This window comes from Vidua chalybeata, chromosome 3, assembly GCF_026979565.1.
Source record: "Vidua chalybeata isolate OUT-0048 chromosome 3, bVidCha1 merged haplotype, whole genome shotgun sequence".
NCBI lineage: Eukaryota > Metazoa > Chordata > Aves > Passeriformes > Viduidae > Vidua > Vidua chalybeata.
The window spans coordinates 48,239,291-48,248,784 of record NC_071532.1 but is presented as its reverse complement, the minus strand read 5'-3'; positions in this window follow the sequence as shown (position 1 = coordinate 48,248,784).

The following is a 9,494-nucleotide window of genomic DNA, read 5'->3' as shown; positions in this document are numbered from 1 at the left end:
CTTGTGAGTTACAATTAATAATCTACATGATTTACATACATGAGAGGAATAGGGGTTTTGTGAGGACCCCACTTTTCTACACAAAACTAATAATCAGGCATGTCTCATTACCCTGCCTAATGATTGCTCTGTCCTCCACCCCTGAAAGTCATCTCTCATGAGGACTCAGTTGTACCGCCCCAGGACAGAGATACCCCATTCTGCAGCTGGCCCAGAGCTGTGCTGCCTGGGCACCTGCTTGCAACTGCTGGTTATTTCATAGAATCATAGTATGGTGTGGGTTGGAAGGGACCTTAAACACCTTCTAGTTCCAAGCCCCCTGCCCTAGGCCAGGACATCTTTCATTAGACCAGCTTGCTCAAAGCCCCATTCAACTTAGTCTTAAACATTTCCTGGGATGGGGCATCCACAGGTTCTCTGGACAACCTATATCTGTGCCTCACTTCCCTCAGAGTGAAGAATTTTACCTGTCTTTCCCCCAGTGTGGGTACTTATGTTGGTCTACTTCTTCTTGTTGACTACTGACAATCAAAAATTTGTACAGATGTATTTACCTTTGATACCTTTCCAAATTTCAGTGAATTTTTTCCTCAGTTGCATACTGAATACTTTTGGTATTTTGTCAGGAAGGGCTGTGGAGGCAATAGGCACAGTTAACATGCTGGCTGTATTTCCTTAGACAAGGAGGATAAAAGTGTTTCTAATTGAGTGAGGCTCTTCTCTTTGAGTTTTCTTCACTGCTCCAGGCCTTCCTTTTTGATCATTTTCAATTCAGCCCCATGGCTACCAATAGTAAGTAAGATTTTTTAAAGAAACGAATGGTTTTAGGCGCATTCTTAATGTCCAGTTCGAAGTGTATGAGAGGGTCTGGTATTTCAGAACATTGTTACTTCAATGTTTATAGAAAATCAAATCTGTTAATGCCTTGTAAGCATGCTTTTCTCAGGTAGAGCTAAAAAATTATAATAGTGGTTAAGAAAGATGATCAGGAGAGCAAATATCCAAGTATGATGTTTGGAGCTCTACGATCTAATCCATGAACAAAATGTGAGCCATTAATCATAAGCGGACGAGAGATATAAATGAAATGTTGCCTACTTTGAGAAAGGATGACAAAAAGCAGCTAGCTGATGGAAATTCAAGATAAAAAAACATTTGCATGTACTCACTGAGGACAGGCATTCACAGCCAATGAATTCAAGCTGCTGGATCAGCTGGACTTCAGCCATTTTATCACCCACGGTTATGTTACACTTGATGTTTGTTTTCCTGACTTAATAAATGAAATTTTTATGATAAATCCAATGTTAGGTCAAATAGAGTTGCATTGGTAGACAAGACTGAGAACATCTGATTCTGAAGGAACCAGGATCCTGGGATTTGAAGCTCCCCAAGGACCAACCAGTCATAGCAAAAAGCTGAGGAGCCAGGCAACCCAGTGAGAATCAAGGTCTTGACATCCCTGGAGTGGCAGGTGGCCAGTGAGACAGTGCAGCCACTTCACCAGAAGGAAGTCACTGAGAAAAAGCAATTAATGTGTCATCAAAGCCACAGCAGCATACTGTCAGGGAAATGAGGGAAAAGAGAGCTACAACAATGATTCTAATAGATCCTGAAGTAATGAAATGCTTCCAGAAATGCACTGCTTGCTTGGAAAGTCAAAATGATAAAGTCTGTGCAATTTCTGTTATCAAGGCAACTCCTTATGATGACTATAAATAAGTATTTAAAGAAAGATATGTCATCTGATGCTGTTCTTTTTTTTATTATAGCACAGAAGATGTCAGAAAATGTGTAAGCACTTAATGAGAACTATTTTTTATAATGCTGTGAACTATCATCTCATTTTGTAGGCGCTTTTCTGCATCAGCATTTTGAACAAATGTATCAAGTAATTTGCAAATAGTTGGGGGAGTGTAGTTTGTATACCATATCCTCGTTCTATTTCTGGGTATAAGATTCTTGTTGTGTATGTCTTGCTTTAAGTAATAGATATATATTACAAATAAATACAGTATTACTTGGTATTTTATGAGAAAACTCATGGGTTAAGGTGAAGACAATTTAATAGGGAAAGCAAAAGCCATTCACAGAAGCAAAGCAAAATAAGGAATTAATTCCCTGCTTCCTATGGGCAAATAGGCGTCCAGCCATCCCCAGGAAAGCAGAGCTCCATCCCTTGTAACAGTCACTTGGGAAGTAAAACCCCATTGCTCCAAATGCCCCTTCCTTCCTCCCTCTTCCTCTGGCTGTATATGCTGAGCACAATGTTGCATGGTTTGAATTATCCCTTTGGTCAGTTGGGGTTGGCTGTCCCAGCTGTGTCCCCTCCAAAATCCTTGTGCACCCCCAGTGTCCTTGCTGGTGGAGTGGGGTGAGAGGCAGAAAAGGCCTTGGCTCTGTGTGAGCACTGCTCAGCAGTAACAAAGACATCTCTGTATTACCTCTGTGTTATCTCTGCATTGTTTCCAGCACAAATCCACCACAGCCCTGCACCAGCTACTGAGAAGAAAATTAACTCTATCCCAGCCAAAACCAGCACAGATTTATGTTATTTTATTGAGTTACTATATAATGATATGCTATTCTGTGACATTACCTACATTTAGAAAAATAATGAAAATAATGATTGTGAAACTAGAACAATAGGCTGGAAGTTCCCCTAGTTGACATCTCTGAGTTCACTTACAACCAGGTATAGCAAGAAAAAAGTGAATAAAGCTGATAGTCTGCTGGCAGTGATTTTAGGGCATCCTTTCCATCCATCCTGAACAATTGTGAAATGCATAAAGGAGGTGCAGTGTAGAAAATGAGATCATTTCAGTTAAAGGTCACCACAAAATCCTACTAATCTTTAAGGTATTCCATTCATCTTTATTTTTATTTGCTATTGCAGATTTCAAATATAGGTATTTAGGGAAGCTGATAAGTTATCCTGTATACAGTGTTACATAAACAGCGACAGACTGCAAATGGAAAAAATAACATCCAGAAGTATTCAATGTGTTAATTTTGGGGGTTTTTCCTTTTCTTTCTTTTTTTGATTTTTTTTAATGCACTGGAAAGATTTTTTTAAAATATGTCAGGTATTTGTCACACATTGTTTACTTGCTAAACTGATATTTGTAAAACTTCCTCTGATTCTTTAGTCATGTGTAAAAGAGTCTCATTTTAAAAGACTGCTAGCCTTCTCTGATATTTGTGATTTTTAATATTTTTTCTTCTTCTTTTTGTTTTACAAAATGTCTATAAGGGTTCTGTGTGGAGAAATGAAGGACACAACAGCCAGTAAACACAGAGCTGTTTTCTTCAGTGCTTACTGTAGTCATGGGGAAAATTTCAGAAATTACTGGCTGCGTGCAGTTTCTCTCAGAGCGGTGCAGTGATGTGTTGTTACATTGTACAGTTGGAATAAACTTTCGATCTTCACAAGTTGCTGGTGCCTTTTGTAGCTGCAATCTGTAGCATAAGGTCTTTCTTACCCTCAGCTGCAGCCTGCAAGCTGAGATGGCAGGAGAGAGCAGGAACACCTTTCCTTCATCCACACAGCAAGAACTTCCTTTCCATATGTAGGTGTTACCAGTTTTCACTGGTACCAGACTGAATTCCTGCAGATGGCTTTACGAGGAGCTGTCCTTGAAAATCACTGGAAAATTTGGCTAGCTGATGCTTCAACTGCCATATTTCCCACTGAGTACCAAATCTGTCTCCATAAGGGATGGTGACTTCTTGTTAAATTCCTTGTCCTGTTAGTTACAATCTAATTAAGTAGACCTGTCTCGTTAATTTGTATTAAAGCCCATATATCCAAGGTACTGTCTCTCTTTTCACACTTATATAAGTCCCTGTCTGGTGAGTTCAGCCAGAATGATTCAGACTGACATTTCCAAATTAAATTAGAAGTCTGTGGATTTTAAATGGACAGTCTGATGCTCGCAAACTGTGGACCTTTGACTTTGAAGTGCACTTTTCTTTTTGGCCTTATGTAGCGTAAGCTTGTTGGAATGCGAGTCCCAGCAGAAATGTATCTATTTACTCATGTTGTTTTTCAGGGGATAATTTCAGGGAAATCAGGGGATTTCAGGGCAACAGAGTTTTATCAAAATTAATTGAACTGGATAGAATTGATATTGCAAATATTGTGGAGCATTTTGGCCTAGGGGGCACCCTAAGTACATTTTTGCAGATAGAAAATAAATACAGGAATGATTTTTAAATTATCCAGGACTGAACAGTCATGTTGTTTAGCAAAGAAGACATTCAGCTGACTTCTTATTCACTATTTGGGAGCAGCCCCATTGCCATGAGACCAACATTTGTCATTGGGTTTCACAAGAGCAGATGCCCAGGAAACTTTCAAGATTTGAGACATGTACCCTCTCTGTAAGGAGTAGACACCAGCTACCTTTGACTGTTGCATGCCACTGCTTGGAGGGCACAGGCTTGTGGCAAGGGAACCATTTGTGAGGTGACTTTCTGCAGAGGAGAGATCAGACCCTTTGTTTTATGGACCATGTTCTTCCAGTCTCTCTCCTTAGCAGCTGGCATGAAGCACTTCTGCTGAAACTTTTTTTAATACTGAGTTATAAAAGCAATCAGTTACTTATTTTTAAATGTAGAAATAATTACTCTTAGCTTATTAACAGCTTTGCTAGCCAGAGATGAAAACTGCTGAATGTCTGAATAAATCTGCTCTATTTATCACTTCATGGAGTCTATAATCCTCAAAGAGTGTAAAAAATTTACAAGACATCCCTGAATACTGAATTTTGCATTGATTTGGATCTCACATTTATTTGAAATACATCTGAAATCATAACCAGGCAGACACTTTCTTCCTGAGAAAGCCCCAGCAGAGGAACTTTTTTAAAGGATGTAAAATCACCTAAATCTGTAAAATATGTTGACAATAGTGTGACTTGGGACAGTGGTCAAGAGGGTATTAGATGACTACCAATGTTAGCTTTCAAATTTCTGGGAATCCTTGGGTTAAAGAGGTGTCTATTCCTGTCAAAAAAAAAAAAAAAAAAAAAAAAAAAAAAAAAAGAAGTAACCCCATAGAGTCATAGATTTGTATAGAAGCTATTGTGAGTTTCTAAATATCTCAGAAGTGAGTCCTAAATTTCATGAGTTAATCCTATTTAATTTTAATGGATCTACTAGTACAAGGAACAGCTGAGCAATCAGATCTTTACAAAGCTCCATATATACAGACATCGATCCATTTATGTTCATTTCTTAGCTGTTGCAGCAAATAAGCATAAGCAATCAAAACTTAAAAATGCTGGTGCTTTATTTCTTACAGATAGGGCATCTTGAAAGCCTGAATACAAGAAAGGAGGTGAAAATAATGCTGTAGCTGGACTTGTTTTAAACAAACACCTATGAGAAATGTTTACTTTGCTAAGAGAAAAGGAGAAAATTCAAAAAATATTGAATATATTAGTAAGATTAAATCCCTGTTTTATCTGAACAAACCTGCTAGATGATGATTCCAAATCTTAGGTCACAAGAAAACAATTCATCGTCTACAACAGTGGGCTACCTATGCATATTTTGCATGCATGCTGTTTATATATAGCAGGTGACATTTTTAAATCATGAAAGGAAAGCAGCTGAGTGAGCAGAATAAAAAGGACTGGGGACAATTTATCAGATAGCTGGTATATGTTTCAACTCATTTCAGTCAGGAACACATGAGCTTTCTACTTGTTTCCAAGGCAAAATAAAATTGTATAACTTCAGCAGCACTGATCCTTGCAGAATAGCTTTAAATCTCCCCGATAATTTAGTTCTAGAGTCTGTATAGCTAGACAGTCAGTCTGACTTGCCTCTCTTGGTAGGAAGTAGAAGAGGGAGTAGCTGTGTTAGGGAAAGCAAAAGTGGGACTTCAACAAACCAGGTTTGCAGGCTTCAGCCATTGCTACTCCAAAAAAACCTTCTTTCAAACCATTTTCTACAGTACACTGGCCATAAGAGCTGAACAGAACTTTTCCAGTAGAAAATTTTCTGTTAAAAGAGATAATTCTGATGAAATAGGAGTAGAAAAAAAGAAATTTTTTTGGAAGAAATACTGGAACTTCCATTTTATGTTAATGATTGATTTTGTCTGAAGTAAAAACTGTTCTGCATTCTATAAAACATTTAAAAAGAAAACAAAACAAAACACTTTGGATGTCATCAAAACAGAATATTTCAATCAACCTCCAAGTGATTTTTAAACTGTGTAACATGGGAATATGAAAATTATTCACTTGTCCTTCATTTCACAGAGAAAAAATATTCAACAGCAGGCAGTTTCCCTTGGAAAGGAATCACTGCTTACAAGACAGCTCCAGCCTTGCTCTGGTTTTGCCCTGATTCCTTGCTTGATGGCAGCTCATATCTCTGCAAAAACGCAGTCCCATGTAGTGCCTCAAGGATGGTTACCAGATGAAAAAGGGACCATATGTTGAGAAATTTGTGAAGGTGGTAGGACTGGGGACATGGGCTGTTTCTGAGGGGAGAAATACCAGATCTATGGGCTACAGCAGGATCAGGATGTGTAGGAGTGAGGAACAAAAGGCAGTGGGATGACTCTGGAGTCTTTGTGGGACAAAGATAGCAGTGCTAGTGGTGCTACTTCTTGGTGGGGAAAGCCTTTACTTCCCCTGATGGAAGGGAAGATCAAAGTCACCGCAGGCCCAGTGCTGTCTTTCCCTGGCCTCTCCTAAAGATATCCCAGATGTCTTCATATGAGTCCCAGACTTCTGCCCATTTCCACCTACTCCCACCTGCTGCTGCAAGGATGGGAGAGGCAGCATTTGCAGCTATGGCTGGGCATCAGGACCCAGTGACCTGCTTTCAAGTCTCAGCAAAACTCAGACCATCACTGAGGGAAAACAGTTCTGTGTGACAGCTCTACATGAGCCTCAGCATAAAGACCTGCTGTCTTTCTGAGTACCGGCTTAATGGGGATGAGAGCTACAGGGTGCTATTATGTTGGAAAGAACCAGTGGGAGCATTTGCAAATGCTTCCCTTGCCCAAGCCCGAGAAGCAAACCAAAACTTAACCATTGGAATTATTTGCTGACATGCTGCAGGCTCATTATGTCAAGAGCAGAAATTAAAGTTTAATCTTAAAAACGTGGGTGAAGGGGAATTTGTTCCTCCTTTTGTGAACAATCTGAACATCTCTACAGATCTGGCCCTGGTAGAACTGCCCTAGGCTGGCCTTGGGGAAGCTTCATGCCCACAGGCAGAGGACAGGCAGCCCTTCTGACCCTTGTTCCCTCCTTGGGAAACATTACCTGCAGGGAAAGAGGGCACCAGCAACCCGTTGAGCTGGGTCCTCCATAACAAACAGAGCTCATGGATAAACACAGTGCAGACAAATAACTAGCTGTGTGACAATAAAATCAGCTCAGATATTGACACAAGGAGAAGACACCCCTGAGGCAGCACTCGCTGCAAACCCGCCTCTGAATGAGCAATAGTTAAATGTTTGTCCTTGCCTCTTTCTTTCAAAAGTAGGGCAAATATCTATAGAGTTCCCAGCGGGGCAATAATCTAACTTTAACTTTCATACAGTCAAGTAAAACACCCGAGACCTGTGTTAGGGATGCAAGCAGGTCGTCTGAATTATGATTATTCAATCTGGTATTATTTTAATCTGGCATGCCTCTCACATGCTTCATTTAGGTTCATCTTGACCTGAAAACTGCAATCTCAATGCCTTTTATGCCTTTATCTTTACAGGTGATTTACCTTGTTGCAGTGTAATTTTTTTTTTGTTTTGTTTATTTTCCCCCAAATATAAATATTTATTTAAATAGCGAAGCCCTGCCCGTGAGGTAGAGCGGCGCATTTCATTGTCTCGGGTCTCCCGAGCATGGTCTGGGTCCCCTTCTAGCAGCAGCCTCTTGCTTTAACTCTCACTCTTGCTAATTGAGGCAGGGAGATAATGAATTAAAAGCCACGACAGGTGAGAACCAACACCTCCCCTGCAGCCGCAGCGTGCTCAGGGTGATGTTTCCTTACTCGTTTATAAGACAATAGCCGAAAAAAATTAAGGAGGGGGAGAAAATGACTGAACCTTCTGTATGAGATAATGGATGAGCCCGGGATGACCTGTTTTTTTCCTTGCGGTGGAGCGGTGCTGAAGACAGAGGGCACCCGCGCCCAGCCCACAGCCGTCGCCCCGCCGCCAGCGCGCCAGCTCGGGGCGGCCGGAGAGCCGCCAATGCCCGCTCCCAGCAGGCAGGGAGCCACTGCCTCACCCGGCCAGGTACGTCTCAGGGGTGACCCTCCGAGCGGACCGCGGGGCTCAGCCGTGGGATGGCCCGCGGGGCAGGCAGGCCAGGCAGATGGCCCCCGGGGAGACGGGGCTGCGGGGCTGCCCGCGGGAGCCTGCTTCGGGCGGCTCTGCCCGCCTGCGGATGCGGACGCGCAGCCAGGACGGCGGCTCCCCTCGGAGCGTCGCCTTCCTCGGGACCGTCTCCAGCCCCCCGCGCCGCTCGGCGGACACGCAGCCCCGCCGACCCCGGCACCCCTGCCCGCCGGCGGGGAGGGACGGAGCGGCGGCCAGCCCGGGGCGGCGCGTGTCGCGGCGGGCTCCGAGCGCCGGGAGGGGTGTGCAGATGTGTGAGTGTGTGTATGCGAGCAGTGTGTGTGCGTGTGCCAGCCACGGTGCGTGTGCATCCGGGGACAGCGCGGCAGCAGCTCCTGGCGGGGGGCAGAAGTTTTGGGGAAGCGCCCCGCAGTGCTGGCGGGCGGCCGAGCCGGCGGTGGCGGGGCCGGGACAACGGGACACTGGAGCACCGAGGCAGCGGGGTGTCGGGACAGCGGGACAGGAGGCTGCGGGCAGGGGACACCGGGACAGGAAGATAGCGGAGCTGGGACCCGCGGTCCGGCAGCTGCCCCGGCTGCCGGGCGCTGTCTCGGGTGCTGACGGCTCCTCGTGCAACAGGAACGCGGCCCGGCCGCGGTGGCAGCGGTGGCATCTTCTCTCCCAGCACGGCGTTTCAAGTCGCCAAGCCCTGTCGCCGGGCTCTCCGCCGTTCCCCGCCCGAAGCCTGTCTGCACGGCAGGCGTGCTGGTAAGGCACATCGGGGCTTTGCCCGCGGTTGCCTTAGTAACTAATATGTATTTTCTCCTGCTTTCATGTGTGTGTCCCTTGCTGTATTACAGTTTTGCCCCCTACACATGAAAAAGTTAATCTAAACTGTAGAGTGCTTTTTTTCTTCCTCTCTTCACTGACCTTTAAATGACATTTCTCGTGGCTGGCAGGGCTCGCTCTCTCATTTTACTCACATTATGGATGGAGAAAATAAATGTCTAAACTGAGAAAGATGCCTTCAGGTAATCAGAACGCAAAGAAAGAAGCACTTGTCACTCTGCTTTCAGGGCTGGGGCCACTGGGGCTGGGCTAGGGCTCTTCTCCGACAAGCTGCCTACCTCCTGAAACTTTTAAAACTTCCTGGGGGCAGAGGGGGTGTGTGTGCTGGCTGGAGATG